The sequence below is a fragment of the Perognathus longimembris genome, chromosome 1 (genome assembly GCF_023159225.1).
Source record: "Perognathus longimembris pacificus isolate PPM17 chromosome 1, ASM2315922v1, whole genome shotgun sequence".
NCBI lineage: Eukaryota > Metazoa > Chordata > Mammalia > Rodentia > Heteromyidae > Perognathus > Perognathus longimembris.
Window position 1 is genome coordinate 124,297,459 of NC_063161.1, and position 11,796 is coordinate 124,309,254.

The following is an 11,796-nucleotide window of genomic DNA, read 5'->3' on the forward strand; positions in this document are numbered from 1 at the left end:
GGCTATATCCCCAGCCTCTTTTGTTTTTGTTTTTTTTAAGCTAGCTTTCTGTTAGTGAACAACTTCCCAACAAATTCCGACTTCTGGTGAACACATCTTTGTCTAATCTCATCTCCTTCAGAATGGATGAGGTCTATGAATTTATTCTTTCTCACAAGTAGAATATGGCAAAAGTGATTGAAAGTTACTGTCCTGATTAGAAAGTTATACAGCAAAGGTGGCAGGAATACTCATCAGATTAAGATACACTTTTTGCTGGCTTGATGAAATGGCAACCCATAATAGAGAAATTCACATAGCAAGGGATTATGGCACTTAGAAAATGAAAGTAGCAAACAGCTAGCACACCCTGGTTTTCACTCATGTAACTGAAAAAATAATCATTCCATCAACAACATGAATGACTTTTCTAGAATCTTCCTCCTAGTGGAGAGTACTAGAAAAAGACTATATAGATTGCCTGATACTTCCATTTGAACTTTATGATCCCTATATGAAACATTCATCCAACTCATGTTCTGATTCGTGACCTGCAGAGCTATAAGGAATACATACAGTTTAAAATTGATTTCAGAAGTTCATTCTGCAGGAATAGAAAAATGAAGATATCACTGCATTTTAAAAATTTGCAAACAACAACTGACAATGACCAATTGCAATAAGTTCCCTAAGATCTGAGCCACAAGATTCCTTTAGTTTTTCCCATCAACAAACTGGTGTTCCTTGGACAAGTGGTTAGCCATAGACAATATCTGAGCATGGTGACTCACTTTAGTAAAGACTTCAGAAAGTTCACAAAGTTAGCTTTACATGAAGTATTTGAATATAATGAGAAGATGAGTAAAAAATAAAAAAGAAACAGAATTATTAGAAATATTTAAATTATTTCTAAGGCAAAAATATCAAATATTTTCACTTAACAATACATTAGAAGAGAGAACTAGGACAGTAAAATGTATCCACATGAAGCAGAGGGAATTAAAAATTGGGAAAAAGTAAATATAGACTTAAATACATGTTAACCAATATCAGAGAGACTATATAAACACATGACAATCAGAATCCTCCAAATAAAGAGGTAATTTTTTCTCTTTCTCTTTTTCTTTTCTTTTTGCAGCTGTAGTGCTTGAACTAGAGGCCTTGGTCACTGTCCCTGAGCCTCTTTGTGCTCAAGGCTAGCACTCTACCATTTGATCCACAGCACTACTTCTGGTTAATTGGATATAAGAGTCTCATGGGGACTTTTCTGCTTGGACTGGCTTTTAACCCCAATCCTCATATCTCAGCCTCCTGAGTACTTAGGATTACAGGTATGAGCCACTGGTGCCTGGCTAAAACAGCTATTTTAAAAAAGTGAATTGTAAACTGTCTATTACATAACTGCTATAATGTATAAGTAATTTGTTGCAAATTAGATTGGAAAAGATATAGCATGCAAATTGTAAATCATGTTAGAATTACTATATGAGTGTTATGTAAAATACGCTTCAAAAAGGAATAAAAGAGAAATACATCAATCCCTCAAAGACACAGTAACTTTAAGTGGATATATACACAATATAAGAATATCCTCGCAAATGAAGCAATAATGGAAAGGAAAAGACAAATGATCATTGGATATTTTCTTTAACATTAATAGCAAGAATAAGTAAAATGAATGTGCAAGGATAGACTCAAATAACCCCACAATCAATATAAACACACTGATACTCATTAGTGCAGGCTACATGGCAGCAGAATAAACTTTGTGTTTGAATGTTCATGAAGTCCTGCCCAAGAGTTACAACTGTGTTAAAATTAGTGAAATCAGAGTATATTCTGTTACCAAAGTAAAATTCAATGAAAGAATCAGCTACAGAAGAGTCTTGCAAAATCACCAAATATAAGTGAAGAAACACCAAACTTCTAAATAATTTACAGGGTAAAGAAAAATAAAACATGAGAAATGAAAGTATTTCAGGTAAATGAACACAAGAAAATCTGTGTCAAAATATATGAGATATGTGGAAGTGGCACTGTGGCTCAAGTGATAGTGGCTCAAAGCACTAGCCTTGAGCTGATTTGCTTGGCAGCCCAGAGGCCCCATGACTAACCAAATATCCGTGTGTGTGTGTGTGTGTGTGTGTGTGTGTGTGTGTGTGTGTCTGTATGTATGTATGTATACAAACACAGGAGATATGATCAATGCATTGTTTTAAATACATTAGGGAAAATATTCAAATCACCAAACTTTACATTATAAAGGTAGAAAGAGAAGACAGAATTAAATCAAAGTAATTAAAAGAAAGGAAATAGCAAATGTAAAAAGCAGAAATCCAATAAGGATTAATACCTCATGATGTTAAAGAGGAGAATGACAGTCTTATGGACCTGACATTGAGGAACACATTAAGAAAGAATGACAGGAACTTTTAGAGATAAAGAAAATATCCTATATTTTCTATTTGAGACTAGTTTTCAGGTGCATTCAGGTAGACAGATGATAGGTAGGTAGGTAGATAGATGTTAGATAGAGATAGATAGATAGACAGGTAGATCGATATATATACTAAAACATATGCTTAAATAAGTTATTTTAATTTAACATAAATGATTTTTGCAATTGTCATAAAGTTTTTTTTCAATTTTTACAAGTTTTTATTTAAAAAACCACTTAGGGATAGTAATATGAGAATAAGTTAATGTAGTGAATTCATTATGGATTTCTAAAGTATGGTTGTAAATAACATCCTTAGATATTTTAGAAAGTTGAACAGATCTAAAGATTTTGACTATTAAAAAGTTGTAATTTACATAAAATAGTACTGTTTTAATTTTTTGAATAAAGAGAGCATACCTACATCATATATTTCTGAATGATATAGGATCTTTGAATTTGTTTTAGCAATGGTTGTGGGGAAGCAGTTGAGGTAACAAGTTGTTAATTATTTAAGGTAAATGATAGGCATAAAGGCCCATAACGCATACTCTTCTTATTTTTGCATGTATTTGAAATGCTCTATAAGCTTGGCACCAATAGCTGACACCTAAAATTTTGGTACTTTAGAGGCTGAGATTTGGAGGACTGTTGTTCAAGACCAGACTGGCTACACACACAAAATGCCTTCTCAAACAATAGCTGGATATGGCTAAACTTATTTGCCATTGTGGCTGCTAGGCCAGCTCAAGTTAAACAAAAAGGTCATAACATTCCAACTCAACAGAAAAAATTGCGAGGTGTGGCTTGTGTCTATCATTACAGCTATGATAGAAAGCCATGTGTTTTCCAAGCACATACCTAGGAAAGAAGAGAGACTCTATCTCAAAAATAATCACAACAAACAAAGGAGTAGAGGCATGGCTCAGTAGTAAAGCACCTGCCTAGAAAGTATATAGCCTTCAATCGTAGTACAACAAAACAAAAGAACAAACGAACGAATGAGAGAAAGAAAAAAGAAACAAAGAAAGAAATAAAGAAAGAGGGAAGGAAGGAAGGAAGGTAAGAAAGAAAGAAAAGAGAAAATACTCCATAACAAAATACCCCAAAATGTTTTCTTCATTCATGTTAAACTGAATACATGGGAAAAAATAATCATTTATTAGAATGTATCAAATAATTGGTGGCTTATTCATATTATCTTGCCTGTTTAGTTTATTTAATGATCACTTTAACAATTATGCTCCTTATTTCTTTTCCCACACATAGAGTATATCAGTTGTCCCAGTAGTTTGGTTTTGTTGTTGCTATTGTTCATCTACTAAAATTCTTTCTAGGGCCAAGACCTTAGGGAGGTTAAGAAGCAGTCATAATATATGGCCAAACCTTTGCTCAACCATTTCTTAACTACACAACTCTGAGAAAAGCACTGGATATTTCTGAGTTTGAGATTTCTTGTTAGGCCCAAACCATGGGATATATTTAATTAACCCTGTTGAATTTTTGTGAGAATATGGGCCATTACTTGCATAGTATGACTAAGATACCTGAAAATAAGTATTAGTTATTGCTATTAGAGTACACTTGTATCTTAGTAACACTACTTAAAGCATCAAAGTCTGCAAACCAAGTATAGTCAATACAGACCTTGATTTTGCCCGTGAACCTGGACTATTATCATACTTCTTAAAATTAAGCTTAGCTTAATTGGAAATAATAACCCTAGGATAAGGATTACACCTCACTTCCAAACATATCCAAATGCTGTCATTAGCACTCTACTAAGTATGAACTCTGAGGTACATTAAAATTTAATCATATCTTTGGAATACCTCATTGTTTTCTAATCTGTCCTAAATAATAACACTATCTGCCTGACTGTTTCAGGCAGGGTCTATTCTTTTTTTGGTTACCATACACTTCTTGGGATAGTCAGGCACAAAGTCGGAGCAATGACAATTGGAACTCCATGACTATTCCATTGAAAGTCAATTGAATTTCAATTTCCTTCAATGGGGAAAGCCAGGAGGAACCAATTATCGTTGCTTTAACATTGTGCAATTTTACCTCAGGCACCACTTAAGATCCAAATGAAAACATTTCAATTCCTGCTTATTACCTTCTTCCTGATACAACTACTTTTTTCCCTGCCTCCTGAAAATAGTGTTATGTCAAGGGAAAACGCTATTAAATACATTTTACCATCCTGTTCATATTAACAACTATTAAAAGAAAAAAATGATATACAGGGACCAATCTCCTACATAATGTAGTTTGCTATTTATTTTGCCAACCATTTTTGTGGCATTGCTTGGATTTCCACTTGTCACAACAACTTTCTTACTCAACAAAGTCAGTGCAATCACTTTCTGCGGGCCACATCAATTCCCAATCTGGAAGAAATCTCATCTACATGCTGAGTTAGCTTGCATCTGCCAAAACCGCAGGATTTCTGGGACACGATTGGCACGACTCACACATTTCCACTGTGCAGCTAGGCTTTGGGAATGAGTGAGAAGGTTGGTCCCCTAGCAGTCATTCAGGGCCACAGACTGTGAAAGCCAGAGACACCTAACGAGCTGTGAAAATTTCAGCCACCTGAGGAGCTGTGAAAGACAAAGATGGTGCTAGCTCAGGATAAGTGAGCAAGCAGGAGTCTCCAGAGAGGCCACAAATATCCTAGGCCCTCATGTCAGCGAAGAAACAGCAGCCTTTGAACCGAGTAACAAAGTCAGCGGGGAACGAAAGACATAAGAAGTGAACATAAATTCAATCATGTTAGAAAAATAACTCTAGTAGGGTGGGATATCAGCCATGCTGTCATTATGCTCAGAGTCTGTCAAAAGAAGGCAAAGTACACGATGAGAATAAAAAGGAGACTTCAACACCAAGCATTTCAATGGACTAATAATTGAGTGAATTTCTAAGTTTGAATCTTGGTATTGAAGCTCAGCATATGAAATGTGAGAGAGAGAGAGGAAAGGGAGAGTCATCTAGAATACAAGAAAATGTGCCATCTCAGTCCCTCTTCGCGTTAGAGAAGTAACCAGGATTTTAATGGATCATTACTTCACCTTATGTTTGCAAAATAGACCCATTCTGTCCAGGACTCATCTAGTGTACTGCCTTTCCCCTTCAAGCCCTCAGATTCCTGATTCTTTTGTCCCAGTTGGACATGAGATTGTCACGCAAATGCAACTTCATCTTTACATCCCCTTTCATGCTAGTGTGATCCTTATCCCCAGCTTTGGAGAATTTAAAGGGCAATAGCAATTATCCTTTCAAAGCTATTTTCCCATCACTGGAGAAGCTTTGAAAATTGGATTCAAGACCCTGTTGTCAACTTCTGGGAGGGGGGAGGGTGTTATGTAAGGTCTTAAAAGCTGACTTTGTGCTAAGGTATTGATGGGAAGTAAAAAATAAGGACTTGGTACTTTGTTCTGTGGATTCACATTGTTTGAAAAACCAAAGGCACTATTGTGACTAACAGTACACAGTAGTTCTATGAAGATATTTCTCTATCATTTCAGTAATTCATAATGGACATTGATTATAAAAGTAGTCAGAAAGTAGAAATCTTGGAAAAGATGGTTTCAGAAATTTAGAAAGGCCTACAACATAGGGTAGAAAGAACTGGACATTTTGCCCTTGTGAGTCTTTCTCTTAAGTTGTGAAGGAGGTTATTAAAATTGAGAATTACAGGATGAATTCAGACTCATTAAAGGGTAGGGTTTTACAGAAAGTCACGTTATGACTCTTATGAGTGTAAATGTATATAAGCATAAATTAAAGATGTAAAATATCTCATTAATGAGGAAACAAGTAAAGTGTTACAAATTTTGAGGGAGGATTTAAAGACCCTATATATTTCAGCCATCGGAAATGTGGGATGAAAGAGTAAAATGCAAACCAATGCAACAGCAATACTTACAGGACTATATGTTGTAAACTAACTATACAACTGAGGGGGAATTGGGGAGGAAGGAAGCTAGGAGAAAAATGAGTGAGGAGACAACAATTTGGAAAAGAAATATACTCACTACCTAAGGTATTTAACTGCATCCCCTCTGTTCTTCACCTTGACAATAAGAAAGAGGAGAAAAAAAGAAATGTGGGATGAAATTACAGTGACAAACTAGACTACCATACTTCCTAGATATAATTCATTTGCATTTCTATGAACAAAAATTGTTTTCATTAACTATCCATTTTCTAGAAGTCACAGTGTTAAAAAAAAAGGAAAAAACTTACAAAGGTGACTTAGACAACACTCTAGTTTGCTACTGTTGACTCTCAATAATCTTTTCCATTCATTTTAATGTTGTTATTGCAAACAAATCACTGGGGAAAAAGTGAATCTCTGCCTCTACTTTCACAGGGTATTTTCTCTATGTGTCTGTTTCTTTCCCTTATAAGGGCACCAATTATTTGGAATTTAGGATCTATTTTTATCTAGTTTGGTCTTAACTTGATTATATTTCCAAAGACCCTATTTTCAGACATGATGCTAGTCTTGGATTTCAGGACGATATAAATTTGGGGGTGGGTGGGGGCATAAATTATTCAACTCAGCACATACGGTGATAGAGAGTATAGGAGATATGAAGAAAAAATGCTCCTCTTACCATGTGATTGCTAGGGAACTCCAAAGACAGGCCATTGTTTTCAAGGCAAGAAGCTTAAATGAGAATTCTCCCCAATTAATGGGCAATTTTCATCTGGTTTACTTCCCAAACCCAAACCAAGCTAGCAAACGTGAGATCAGAATACCAGGCCAGTGTGCCAGAGCCATCAGTCCATTCAGTCTCCAGGACTCTGAAGAACCAGGTTTTAAATTTGGCTTTGCAGCTAATGAACTGGGTGCCTACCACTCTTGTCTTCTATCTAATGAGGCTTACTTCTCTCTTTTGTCAAATGGGGAAAATAGAGTAAAATAGTTACAGTTCCTCCATACTTCCAATTGTCTATGATTTATTCACTCTCAGAAATCCTATCAAGACAGGAAGAAATAGATGTCTCTGAAATTATTCAAGCATTTACACACACACACACACACACACACACACACACACACACACAGGTTTTCTAAAGAAAGAGGGGAGTATTTGGATTTTTCTTTGATAATTTTGTTTACTTGCTTGCATTTTCCATTAAGACGAAGGTCTTTTGTAATCCATCTTTTCCTGTGGCAGGATTTGGTCCTTTATTCCATATGGCCTTCTGCTCATGGTCACAGGAGGAGGGATTCTACAGTGAAAAGGGCAGTTCCACAGTGGCCATTGTGGTTGGCCATGGGGTGCCAGTTTCATAGGCCACTTATGTAGAAACTCCCTAGTGAACAGTAGTCTTGAAACTGAGCGATGGCAGAGCCCTGCACAGGTGGCTGGATGAGGGTAGACCCTTGGCCATGTTGGAACTGGTTCTCATTCTTGAAACTTTAGGAGTGAAGCCAAGACAGACTCAAACTGGACTCTTCAGTACTAAAAACTGGAAATTTATAATTAGAAGAGTAGAGAGAAAACAAGAGAGAATGAAGTTGGTTATTGTTTTATTTTAGGTGTGGAAAGAGACTCTAGTTTGAGATTCTGTTGTTTCTCATTGAGACTTGGATGAATTCCGTGTCTGTATTAGGACTCACTTTATGATTAGAACTCTCTTGAAGGATTCTCTGTTTTGTACCTTCCAACTTAACTCAGTTAAGATAGGGTTGACTAAATATTTTTGTAATTGAGAAATGTTCTCTATATGCTAGGTTACATTCATTGGGAATGATTTTCTAAGTAGAATCAAATAGAGAGAGAGAGAGAGAGAGAGAGAGAGAGAGAGGTAACTGCCCATAGTAGGTAAAATTTTGCTTTCTAAAGAAATTAATGACTGGTACAGCAGCTTATACCTGTAATTCCCTAATGGAAAAGGACATACCAGCATTTAATCAACCATTGCCTCTTACACTGTATTATAAATGTCAAGATGAGATAACTGATCTTCTTAGTTTTTCAAAGTAAAACCTTTAATTTAGAATCTTCCTAAACAAGCTTGCACCCACATTACATGATACACTGTGATTTTTAAATATCTATTAAGCTTATTAAACTACGACATCTAAAATCTACTCAGGTATATTCTTATAAACCCTCTCCTGTTTTAAGCTATGACATATTTAAAGGCACGTAGCCTAAATGGAATTGCACTGTCTTCTGTTGATTTCTTGAAACATTTAAAGTAACAAAAACAAAGCTAGCCTTTAACTACACACTTGTGCCCAATAATCCCAAGAGCTTTCCTATCCTTGGCCCTAATGGATGGTTCTCACCCATCTGACCTCCATCCTGTGGCCTCCTCTCTTTTCTGGGCCAGCTTATTTTATTTTATGTAACCTGCTCCCTACATGTCAACTCTCTTTGCCATGAAAAAACACCCTTGGGCTTGAAGTTCTTTTTCTGCTCTAATTGCTTTCTGGAGAGGATTTGCCTTCATTGCTTTCATGGTTTTCCTTTCTTGGTGAGAGAAAAGAACAAACAGAGAAAAGCATGAGATCAATTTTTATACTGTAGTATATTCAACAGGAAAAATTCTAGCAATTCTAGTACAATGTGATCTCTGACTTAACTGAGATTAATTATTCTAGAAACCTTTTAAAAATTAGGTGTCTCATATGTATTTTATCTTTTTTTTAGAAGCTTTATATCTGGAGAAATGAAGGAGCATATTTAAAGATGATATAAAAACAAGATATGGTTTTAGTTATTATACTTGTGGAAACACAAGCTCTGAGGTCTGAAGGTTCAGGTTCAACTTTTAGCTCATTTCATTGATCCAAAGGACATCACCATACCATCTTCTCTAAAATGGAGTGATCAGAATCTCTCAGCAAAAGGATGATTTATCAAGTGGATAAACAATAAATGTGATCTTTAACTTCATAATGATGGTAATCATGATCATTTGTCAACTAATTCTTTTAGCATTATTTCATGCCTAACAACTGAGCCAAAGAACTTTACACATAATATTTAATTTATATAATTACTTACAAGATAGGAATAATGCATGTTAACTACTTGCTGGAATACCTGACATAATAAGGTCTCATAAAGAGCAACTAAAATAATTATGGCTTTAAATGTTATTGTTATGATTAGTCAATTTTAAAGTAAAGCTTATCTTTGCAGGAAGCAATTTTATCACTGGTAAAAATTATAGTGAAAGGATGCAGATGTGTTTTGGAACTGCAGCTAATATATATAGTTTTAATTCGAGAAGAAAGATCAAGATGATACAAGATATGATATTAAAAAGAGAGAGGGGAAAGGTCTGGAGCTAGACTGTAGAAGCACAGGCAGCTCTGTATGATACCAAACTACTAATCTATATTGACAAATATTTAGCCAAGGAACAGGGATACAATCTTCTCTAGGTGATGCTTAGGGTACATTTTTTCCAGATGTCCTAGCAGGATCATTTCTGTGATTTCCCTACCATGAACCCCATGATGACCTCAGTGTGTGGTATTTGAATGCAGAAATTACCCACTATGTCCTCTAGTTCACTTACCACCATCTAGGAAGTATTGCAAAAATGATAGAATATGTTTTTATGAGGCAGCTGTTTAGCTATTCAAGACCTCTCTACCCTATTCCTGAGTGAGGAGACAAAAACATGTTTGATGGTGTTTGAAATTCTTTGATGATGTGGTTGGGTGGGGTGGGGGTGGGGTCAAGACAGCCTATAAGTCTAAAATTTAAAAAGGCTAGAGAAAGAAAATGCACACTTTTAGAGAGTAAAGATTTTTAGGGCAAAGAAGTCTTAGATAAAATGTAATGAGTCAAATCTTAATCAAGTGTAAAGGGAATGCAATTAGTCATTTCCTATTTTCAGAAAGGAGAGCTACACACATAGGATGCTGAGAGTACCAGGAAGTCTAGGACAACAAAGATCTGATCAGGACTGAGCCACTCACCTTTTCAGAAGTGTGCTTCCCAGTAGGTCAAAAGAGGAGCACATTATCCATTGCACTGAGCTAATGGGGCATGTACTTAAGAAAGCAAGTATAACCACCTGGAGAAAACTGTTTGGTGCTCTTTTTTCATTGTTTTGTTTTGTTTTAAAGCATAATCTCTTTCTCCAAAGAAACATTGAGTGATTACTGTCGTTTGACCTTCTGGACCTAAAGCTGAAGGAAGAATCTGGTACGAACTTTTACTATTGCAATCCAGAAAGTTTTAACTTGGCAGGATATACACTTTTTTTTTTTTTTTTTTTTTTTTGGCCAGTCCTGGGCCTTGGACTCAGGGCCTGAGCACTGTCCCTGGCTTCTTCCCGCTCAAGGCTAGCACTCTGCCACTTGAGCCACAGCGCTGCTTCTGGCCGTTTTCTGTATATGTGGTGCTGGGGAATCGAACCTAGGGCCTCGTGTATCCGAGGCAGGCACTCTTGCCACTAGGCTATATCCCCAGCCCCAGTATATACACTTTTTCTTTCCCACACAGAGATCTGAGAAACAAAACACAGACTAGAAGGGAGATGAATCCAGGAGATAATCTGGGCTAGTGTGACAAGAGAAGACCTTAATTTAGACAGAGAAGCCAATTAAGAGGGATGAAATAATTTTTTTCAGCATCAAAAGGAGATAACAAAGTGTTCTTGGGGGTTTATTAGATCCTTCTGGGTAAAAACACATTCATATTGCTAAAGGCTAGTGTAACAGTAATTTCTAAGGTATTGCATAGAAACAGGGTGGGTGAGGAAGGGGTATTGAAGTTTACCACTCAAAATATTGCTGAAAACCTTGGTGTTTTATTTGCATCATGATAAATGGGGATTATAGTGTGTTTCAAACACAGGTCTCAGAATTGAGAATTATGCATCAAGGAGTAGCATGAAAGTAAGAAGCAGTGCTGCTGAGTGCTGTGTCAGCAAAGGAGAAAGTGTTCACAGTTGAGCAGATGAATGAAAGAGATGGGAAAGGAGAGAAAATCCTACAAGATTCCACATAATGGTTTATGTCTGCTCTCTCTTTCTACGACTTTTCATCTATTGAGTGCACATCAAAGAAGATATGCTGGAGTAAGAAAAGTTGAAGACAGGCTTTTTGCATGTTATCCTTGCGCAGGGGCCATGCTAATCTTCTCTGTATTGTTCCAATTTTAGTATTATATGTGCTGCCAAAGCGAGCACAAAGACAGGCTTTTTAAAAAGTAAAAATGTGGCTCATGCCTACAATCTAGGTGAAAGCAGTGGACAGTGGTACACTCCTTCAATCCCAGAAACTACAGGAAGACTAAATAGGAGGACCAATGCTCAGGTGAGAATCAAAGTAAAATACAAAACTCAATCCTAAAAAAAAAACAAAAAAACAAATAACAACAACAAAGAAAACC

At 36.2% G+C, this 11,796-nt stretch overlaps 1 non-coding gene across 1 annotated transcript; it reads right to left on the bottom strand.

Annotated features, from left to right (window-relative positions):
• Positions 1-11,485: 11,485 nt before the first annotated feature.
• On the bottom strand, positions 11,486-11,593 carry LOC125341158. Its single transcript, XR_007208895.1, has one exon. It is a non-coding gene; the product is annotated as a U6 spliceosomal RNA (small nuclear RNA).
• Between the last annotated feature and the right edge of the window lie 203 nt (positions 11,594-11,796).